This window comes from Ctenopharyngodon idella, chromosome 10 (assembly GCF_019924925.1).
Source record: "Ctenopharyngodon idella isolate HZGC_01 chromosome 10, HZGC01, whole genome shotgun sequence".
Taxonomy (NCBI): Eukaryota; Metazoa; Chordata; class Actinopteri; order Cypriniformes; family Xenocyprididae; genus Ctenopharyngodon; species Ctenopharyngodon idella.
Window position 1 is genome coordinate 9,630,200 of NC_067229.1, and position 10,065 is coordinate 9,640,264.

Consider the following 10,065-nt stretch of genomic DNA (forward strand, 5'->3'; position numbering starts at 1 on the left):
ATTTAAATTTTAATTTGCTAATTATTGAATAATGCACATTTTTGCTTTCAAAAAATGAAAAATAAAATATATTTTATGAAATATGAGCATTATGTTATATAAAATATGTGCAAATATGTTAACTTCCACAATGCTGTCTTATTTGCTATTAATAAATTATATTAGGCTACATTGATTCAATTATATTCATATTAATTTAACTATATGGTATTAGAATTATATCTGCTTCTTATGCAGTGTAAACTATGGATGCTAAAAATAGGTCAATCACACTTCAGTTTGCATATAAACAGTAGCCTACAAACAGTACTTAAATATGTATGCAAATATGCAGAGCAAATCAATGTAAGTTTAAAACTTTTACAACAAATACATTTTGAATGTTTAAGCAGTTCAAGGCAAGCCTAATCGCAGAAAATTATAGAGGAAAAACAAGCAGAATTTAATTTATTTTTAAGTATCTGGAGTCTTTAAACTCTTGTAAGAATGAGCAATACTATTCAGTAGGCTATATATATATATTTCCCCTGGGGGGGGAAATCTTAGTATGTTGTAAGTTTCGTTCAGTTTGTATCTGTACATTCTAACTCTTTGTGTTGTTTTACAGTAGGCCTATATGTGACCCTGGACCACAAAACCAGTCATAAGAGTCAATTTTTGAAATTGAGATTTATACATCATCTGAAAGCTGAATAAGAAAGAAAGAAAGAAAATCTGAAATCTGAGGGTGAAATAAAAAATCAAAATATTGAGAAAATCGCCTTTAAAGTTGTCCAAATGGCTATGCATTTCTAAGTCCTTAGCAATGCATAGCCACTCCCAAAAAATAAATTTTTGATATATTTACAGTAGTAAATTTACAAAATATCTTCATGGAACATGATATTAATATCCTAATGATTTTTGGCATAAAAGAAAAATCTATCATTTTGACCCATACAATGTATTGTTGGCTATTGCTACAAATATACCCATGCGACTTATGGTCCAGGGTCACATATAGTCAGTCTTATTGTACTGGTTTTATATAGGCCTAGGCACTTTGAATAGGCTTATTTGACCCTTTATAAGATGGCCATGTTGTAATGTAACTGGCCAAATAATAATATTCCCCCATTTTAGTAGGCCTGGCAGCGCTTTCAGCAAACACAGAACGTTCCCCTAATGTTAGTATTTGATTCCCATTCCTTGGTTTTATGTTTTGTTCAAAAACTCTTAGCTGCATCCATGAAATCACAATCAAAGCACATGAGACACATTTCCGAGCTTCTGTACTGTATTCCCGTTTCTTGGTCTCCTCGAGCCTCTGTTCCCATCATAAGCTTGTTGGCTTTTGTATAATAAACACAGAAATGAGAATTCTGTATTACCGTCACCTCCTTTGAAGCCCCTCATTTGCTCATTGTGTGGGTATCTATAATTAAAGCCTTGAAGCTTTTCAGCTCTTGTTTTCAAAGCGCCGATTCAAAGTTATAGACCTCAGCAGTATTTTGGGACAGAACGTTCTGGTTTTTCCGACTTCTGAATGTCACTGTGGTTTCCAAACTGGCAACAGGAAAGGTGAAGACTGCAGGTGTTTGAGGAGAAGAAGAGACCCGAGCATCAGACAAGAGGATTAACTCAAGTGAATATTCGCGGTTAGACATTTCAAACTGTGTACATACTCGGCCGTTTCCACAAATATGACACTATTTTGAGAAATACCGCAGTGCTTTTATATTTTCTTCCTGCTCAATGGCTTCCTTTTGTTGAATTGAGGAACTGAAAATAATCGTGACACCTATCAGAGCACGTAAATTACGTTAAGGTTGACGTTCAACTAAAATATCAACCCCCATCAGATGAATTACTGAGTTATTGCTCTACGGTTTTACGAAAATGGCCGTGTTTGCAAAGTCGTTATGCTTACGAAGCCCCTGAAAGCTCAGTGGAAATTAGAAGGTCCCTGTTCACTTTCAGCCAACATTAACATTTGTCAGGTGTTATTAGCATATGTCAACATTTGAGTTGGAAAACGTAAAGGTTCAGCGGGGTCTTACATGAACAATGTACCAACAGCAATATGAGTAAATAATGAATTGGATTTAAATATCACCGTGTGTTCTGAAGGCGAAAAAATATCTGGTGTTTTAGGGAGAAAAATAACAGCATACTGTGGGAAGTCTTACATTTAATTATTCAATAGTTTAGGTCTATTTTTAATAGTAATTCCATGTGGAGCTTTTTTATTTTTTAATGTGTATGCAATTTTATATGTAGGCCTATATAAATATATGCTTTATTTAGCTAATGTAAGATAGACTAGTAGTTAAACTATAATTTTCAAATCTTCACTTCAGTCCTTACTTTATTTAAATGCACTATTGTTTGACACCTCATTTAATGTTGCATGTCTTTGAATATTATAATTATGAATATTATGATTGTACATTTTCTTAAGTAGCCTACAGATTTAATCCTAACAGATTAAAATATAGGCCTATGACACATTTAAATAATATATTATTTATTTAAAATAATAATAATGCCACTTCATATTTGATGTCTAATGCACTGTTCAGAATATTTAAATAATAATATTTAAAATAAATATAAAATGTTTAATGGCATGTGAATGTGATTAAAACTAAACAAATGCTGCCACCTAGTGGTCATTCTGTGACCTCAGTGAGTGACGTCAACGACTGGTGATTTGTAAAACATTTATAGCCTACTAATCGGAGTATCAAAGAGTTTGTAGCAAAATTCACGATTCGACAGCTTAAAAATGTCCTTTTTAACACGATTATAATTTTTCATTATATAATAAATAATTAAATCTGACATTCCCTGCACTATTGAGAAAAATAAAGAGAGATGCCTACATTTGAATAATGTTAAAAGGAAGGGTAATGTTAGAAGCTAAAATTCAGTTAGCAATAAGTTTAAATGATATGGGTGTAAAATGTTGTTTGGCATGATGATTTTATCAGCATAGCAGTTGGGATGTGATTGGTCAAGGGGCGATGACCTGATGATGACCCCCATCCCGAGGTCAGTCGTGTCAGGTTCCTCATTTGTAAACTGTGGCAGCCCTGAGGAGTGTGTGTGTGTGTGTGTCTTATTAGCACCTAATGATGCAGAGGGGACAATCTCCCTGTTCCAAAACACTAAGTCTACCTGCAGTAGAGCTGATTTACAGGGCCTTGCAGCACCACTCAGGGCTGAAGGATGGAGGTTTTTCACTCATATTCTGCTCTCTGTCCTCCTGGATGGTGGGACGGGAGGCTCTATTATAGGGATTAGAATAGAGAATGCTTTCTAATGCTCAAAACTTTCTGATAAAACTGCAAGAACGAACCTGTAGAACAAACTGAGTGTTCAGTAAGTTAGACGTATATAGGTAGACAAATAAGAATTTGTTTGTTCTTTACATTTTTGTAAATTAATTAATTCTAGTCAGAAAAAAGCGAAATTAATAAAATAAAATAAATTATATAATATATATATATATATTATTTGTTCATTTCTGCTGTTATTTTAGTATTGTGATGCTATTATAGTTTTTATATAGTTATATATATATTTTTTTTTTATAATATATACATTTTTTATATATTTTATATATTATAGTTATAATATATAACTATAATATATAAAAAGTTAGTTATTTTTATAGTTATAGTTTTTAGTTGTGTGATTTCATCATTTTTATTAGTTATTGTTTTTTTTTTTAAATATGTCTATATAGGTTTTATGACTAACTAATTGAAAATGAGAATTGAAAATGAGAAATATATATATCTACATTTAACATTTATTTTATTTCAAGTAACAAAAATTATTTTAGTTTTAGGTAACTCTAATAGCCCTGATCAGAATACCTTTGACAAAGAAGCAAGGAAAAATGTATAAAGTAAAAAACATGTAAAACTTGCTTACAATTTTTTTTTTTTTTGGGGGGGGGGGATTTACACAGAATACATAATCTCTGCCACTAGGTGGCAATATATATCTGAAAAATGCATTGCTTTAGACAAAAACAACGTTCGTATTTTTTATAACACACTGTATGTACTGTAATCTGTGCAAATCAGTAAAAAATTAAAGTTCATTAAATAATTATTACTTAAATTGGTATTAAATATTAAAACACTTATTTATTCATATTTTACTAGAAATGTAATGCACAAAAGTCATCACTAGACTGTAATTTGTACTACTGTATCTGATTGCCAAAGAAATGTTCAAGGGAGCAGACTTCTAGTTCATCTGCCATTTGTAAACGACTTGCACCGACTTTTTTTATGTATTTTATCAAGGTTGAATCATTTACAACCAAATAACATATTGCCGACAGAGAGCAAAAAAGGAAGATGCTTATATGTGATAAAGTCCAACAAAATCTCTGACAACTGAGACTCACTGGAAAGGTCACTGGATGCCTTTGTGCATCTCACTGCCCTTTCTAACACCGACTGTGCTGCGGTTAGTGAAGAAGATGAACCTCCAGCAGTGGAAACATGCCTGTCCGAACGTCTGAAGCTGCCTTTTGACCCACAGCTTTTTTAGGGGGTATAAATGATCGAGTCATGAACAAAAGAGAAATACCCATCCACCTGGCACTGTCAGAGTCTCCGGTCCGAGATCTGTCTTAGCAAATGGTCAGTCGAACGAGTCCATTAGATGAATCATTCTTCAATGCTCTGATGCATTTTTGATTTATTAATGCTTTAATTGCAAAGTTAAATTAATAATGTAATATTTGAGAAGTTGAGCAAAAGAGAGGGGAATAAATAATGCATAACCCTAGCATCTCTTCACAAGAGTGTTGGTTTGATGGAATTCTGCGCTGCTATGACTCGTAAATTTTGACCCATTGATTTACCTACAAACACACAGTGGCTCAACACGGCCTGAACCGAATGTTATAGATTCTCTTTCTGTTTGACAGGTGTATTCTCAAATAAATAATCATCTTCTTCTTGTTTACACTTTTGATGGACCGAGACATATATGAAGGAAGCATCCAAAATGCATGCATGAAATTAAAAATGAAACGCAGGAGCTCCAAATTAAGTCCCCTGCCTCAAAAAATGCAAAATTCAGATGAGAAATATCTGACAGTACTGGAAACTGCAAACAGGACTGCAGGTGAAGAGGTGGTTAATATTTGACTTTCGTCCTGGGAAACAAATTCAGCAAACATTTGTTATGTTTTGCAAGCAGTAGTCATTATCATTTTCAAAGACATGTACTGTTGCTTGTCAGTTGATGTGTCGAAACCCTTTTACCTTTTAAAAATAAAGCAGTTTTATATATAGTAAGATTAATAAGAGTGAATGTTAACTTTCTGCAAGTTATGAAAGAAACAGGCTCCCATATGGCTGCTTAGATTTTGTACTCCAGGCATTAATAATAATAATAATAATTATAAAACATTTAACACAAGGTTAGAAGTTGTAATCCTTTCATATTAAGATTTACAGGAAGCTAGTTTTACGATCAATAACGCAAACATGTCACAACATAAAAAGCAGGAAATCACTCATATTCTAGAGAGCATTCACTGCATTTTTCACTTTGAAATGATTTTAAATAAACTCTAAAATATATTTCATATTGCCTAAAAAGCTGTCTCCCTACTCACCATAGGACATCTAACATATAATCTAACTTTTGCCTTCACTAAAATGTTTGAAATGCTGTTAAAACATTGTATACACAGCCTACATACTTAAAAAGAATACATATACCTTTTTGTTTCACCTCCCTTGAGGGGTTCATCCCTTCCCTGCTGTGCAAAAAGCAGTTCATCAACACATTATCCATGAAACAGTAACCTGAAGATATTCTGAAGTGTTTGAAGATATTCTGTAGTGTGAGCTGAGCACCTTTTTAAAGTACCAATACATTTGTTTCTCATGGTTAAACTGTACTTTAACAAGTAGATAATTTTGCAGTTGTTACATTATGTCACATAACATAGAAGCCAAAGTTGTTGGATTATACGGAAAAAGGTAGCTACTCAAAGTTTTTCAGTAGGCTACATACTAAGTATGGAAAATCAGATAGTGTTGTTGTTCTCTCAGAAAAAGCGAATGTTTTTGTACTAGAAAATTATTAATTATGCCTACTTATTCTTTGAGGCAGAAGGCAAAGCTTTTCTTTGAGCATTTTTCTTACTTATTTTTTTCCCCCCCCCTTTTTAATCGATGGTCTGCTTTTTTAATGAGACAAACGATATGCACGAAGCATGTTGGACTTGACAGGATCAGTCACCGGTGGCAAGTGTGCTGATACATCAAGGATACCACCTTTTACCCTGACAATTCTGCAAACTCAGGAGGCCAATTAACACCTTCACAATGAGGGCCGGGAGAAGCGCGTCGGATTCCTCCCTGGTGAGCAAAAGAGCCCAGCGCGCGGCGGTGCTGGTGTGCGCGTGGCTGAGAATGGAAAAGCGCGGGAAACTCGCAGGTGAAGTTCTCCTCAGGGTAATTGTGGCGAGACCTCAGGCGAGAATCGGCTGAGGCGAGGCGTTTTTTCTTTCTTTCTCCCTTTGTTTTTGCTTCTTTTTTTTTTATTTCTCGGATGTTTTCCCCATTGTGGTTCGAATTAAGTTACATAAATTAAATATTAAACGCACATCAGAAAATATTCATTTAAAGGTAAGATTTCCGTCAGGGGAACCGACTCAACTCAATTTATATTCTTCGGACTGATGGTTAATACATATTCATTCATCAAAACAATCATTAAATGAAATGAGGCGTAGGTACTGAGATTTCCTTCTGTTAGTTGATTTCTGTTTGAAGCTAAGTAAATATAACCATAAGCATCTTTTAAGATGCATTTAAATAAGGGATAATATACATTATCACAAAATAACCGTCATTATCCCTACCCTACAGCTACTTATTAATAAATTCATGTAGGCTACATGAAATATTTATTTGAGTTTAAATTATTTTTGCCTTATTTGTAGAAACCAGGGAGAGATGTTGGCCAGCAACAGTCATCATTCAGAAATATCTGACCAGTGAATGTCACAATTACCCAGGTTTGATAAGAAACAAGTAGGCTATTACAAAATCAAAAGAAGCAAAATACATTTAGCTAAAAGAAAATAAAACCTGGCTACTGAGATTTGTTGAAAACAACGATATACATAAAAAGAAAATATATAGGCCTATATTTCTGACCCATTACATTAACTGTCCTAATTTCAGTTTTACATAATAAAAAAAATAGCAATATGCAGTACACTATCCTCAATAATATACACAATAAAACATTTTAAAGGTACTATTCTAACAGCTGTTTCACTGTCTGCCAGGTTCACATTAATATCCTTGCCACATCACTGGAGCAATGACAGAAATCTGAGGAAACAAGACAAACCAGGACAGGTGAGACATGGTTCAGTTCGGTTGTCTTCTCTATTCTAAAATCTGACGTGGTGTGAGATGACACGGAGGAGCCATTGTGTCCCATAAAAAGACATCTCAAGACCCTCTGCTCTTTGGATAGAATGTAAATAAGATCCTGGGGAATGTACTGGGAGAACGGCATCGGGGGGTGAACACCGGCAGCCGGGGTCGCCATCCATCACGGCGACTTGGGCCCGGTGCGGTGGACAAGCTCGGCACAGGCCAAGAAACCTGAGCTACTACAAGACAAACACATGCTCCCTCCAAAATAACAATGGGCTCCAGTGACACACGCTGCCTGCTGTCAGAGCTTCACTGCAGGCTCACGACACCTGACATTGTTATATTAAGCGTATAGTGTTACCAGACCCACAGTTAGAACAGACGAAGGAACAAATGCCAAAGATAATCGCAAGTGACGACTTTAGGAGACAATACTCTGGTCTTTTTAGGCAGGAGCTTGCTATACAGAAACTTAGAAGAGTTACAAATAAGGACATTGAGAGCAGTCTAAATATAGGTCAGTTTGGGTCACACAAGGCACTGAATATTTTACACTTCACTTTATTTAGCCTTTATGAAATATGAAGGATATTTCTGTGAATAAAAAGTATTTCTGTGAATAAGTAAGTCATTTTTGACGTGTATATATATATATATATATATATATATATATATATATAAGCCAATTTAGGAAAGTGTTACTCATTCACTGGCGTAACACAACTTTCTTGAGTTCCTGTTTTTAGTTCAGTCCAAAAATTCTCTTTGGTGAGAAACTTTTTTGCCAGTCAATTACAAGACCACAACTATAGACTGATGTAAATGTGTCTGTCCAGTGCTAGTTGAGTTCATTTGACACATCACAAACCCTCAGATGAACACATCCATACCCAGTGCTGGGTATAACTGATTACATGTAATCTATCTGGATTACTTAATCAGATTCCAAAAATGAAGTAGTTGTAATTGGATTACATTACATTTTAAAATTCCCAGTTACAGTTTTATTGGAAACATGATTATATATTCATTGATTGGCTCCAAATCTATTTTATCTTTACAGTTTTCCTTTCTAAAAAAAATCCTATCACTTATATATGTTCACACCAGCCAATAGTCAAGTGGCTATAATGTCATGGAAAAATTGAGAGGCAGCAGCATTTGATCACTGAATTTACATAAATCATTTCACTTTAAGGAGTGTTTTGTCAATATTGCATATCTAATCAACTCCAGGGGCCTCATTTATAAAATGTTGCGCAGAAACCGTCCTAAATTTGATCTTATGATCATTTCTCAGATGTGCGTGTGATTCATAGAATGAACGTACACACAGAAAACGAGTGTATGTCTCTCTTTCAGATGTGAAATCTATAAATCGCAAATGATTATGAACTTGCACACAGCTGAATGGTTTCAGTTCTCTGCGTTGTAAAAGACATCTAATTAATGTCATTTACATATAAAAGATCAACAGTCATCGTCCAAAATTAACGAGCTGCAAGAATAGCTTAGATTTCCAAAAACCTGCAGTAATCTGACCAGGAAAAGTGTGTACGTCTGCTCAGACCCAAAGACCGTTTTTATAAATATGAGCATTGGCGTGGATTTAAGCGTACGCACACTCTAAAATCAAATCTGTGCTTACGCACGCTTTATAAATGAGGCCCCTGATGAACACATTTTAGTGATTATTCGAATTATCACTCAGTGAGTCATTTAATTATTATTATTACTATGTCTTTGGAAGGCTTTTGCCTTTCAATCATGTTAAAGTGCACAAATTCATGTCATTTCATATTTACATGTAACTTTACTCCCAAACTTTTTAGTCAGCTGATCCTCTTTTGACCTATTATATTTAATAATAAAGTCAATTAATTAAACAACACATTTGCATATTCATGGTTCTCTCATGTCGATTAATGGTCACTTGACATGCAGGTAAACAACTAAAATATTGAATCTTTTTTAGTATGTGTTAATTTGTTGTTGTTGTTTGTTTTTTTTTTTTTGTTTTTTTTTGTTGACATTTTTATGATTAAATTAATAATTAGCTTTTCATGAACTCACTAATCCCCTGCAGTTCCCTCACAAACAACAGTTTGGGAAACCCAGACGTAATGTAATGTTTAATGCCCCTTCATTTCTCTTTGTATTTTTATAATAGTAAGTTATCAATAAGATTGTCCTGTTCAAATCAATAGCCTATGATAAATGTGTTAGGTCAAAAGTAATCTAAAAGTAGTCACAATACATTACCGAAAATATGAAATGTAACTCATAATGTAATTTGCGATCTGTAACAGACTACAATTTCTACCCAGTACTGTCCATACCCACACAGTACAAATGAGCACTTTAGCTAAAACGTGTGGGTGTTTCCAAAGCCAGAGATTTTCCTGTTCATCCACCCCCATCATTCTTCAATGGTTGTGTCTGTTTTGGGGGGGATGTGGGGGAAGGTTCTTTAGGGTCCCTTAGTGCTAAGCCGCTGAAGTCCTCACAGCTGCACCGTGAGACCATAGATTTACAGGTGCCACTGACCCTTTCATCAGAGGAAGTCTACTCAGCCGGCTGTTCCTCTCTATTTCTCTCCGTCTTTCTCTTTTTCCAGTAGGGGCCAAGAATCTTTGATGAATCGTAGTTA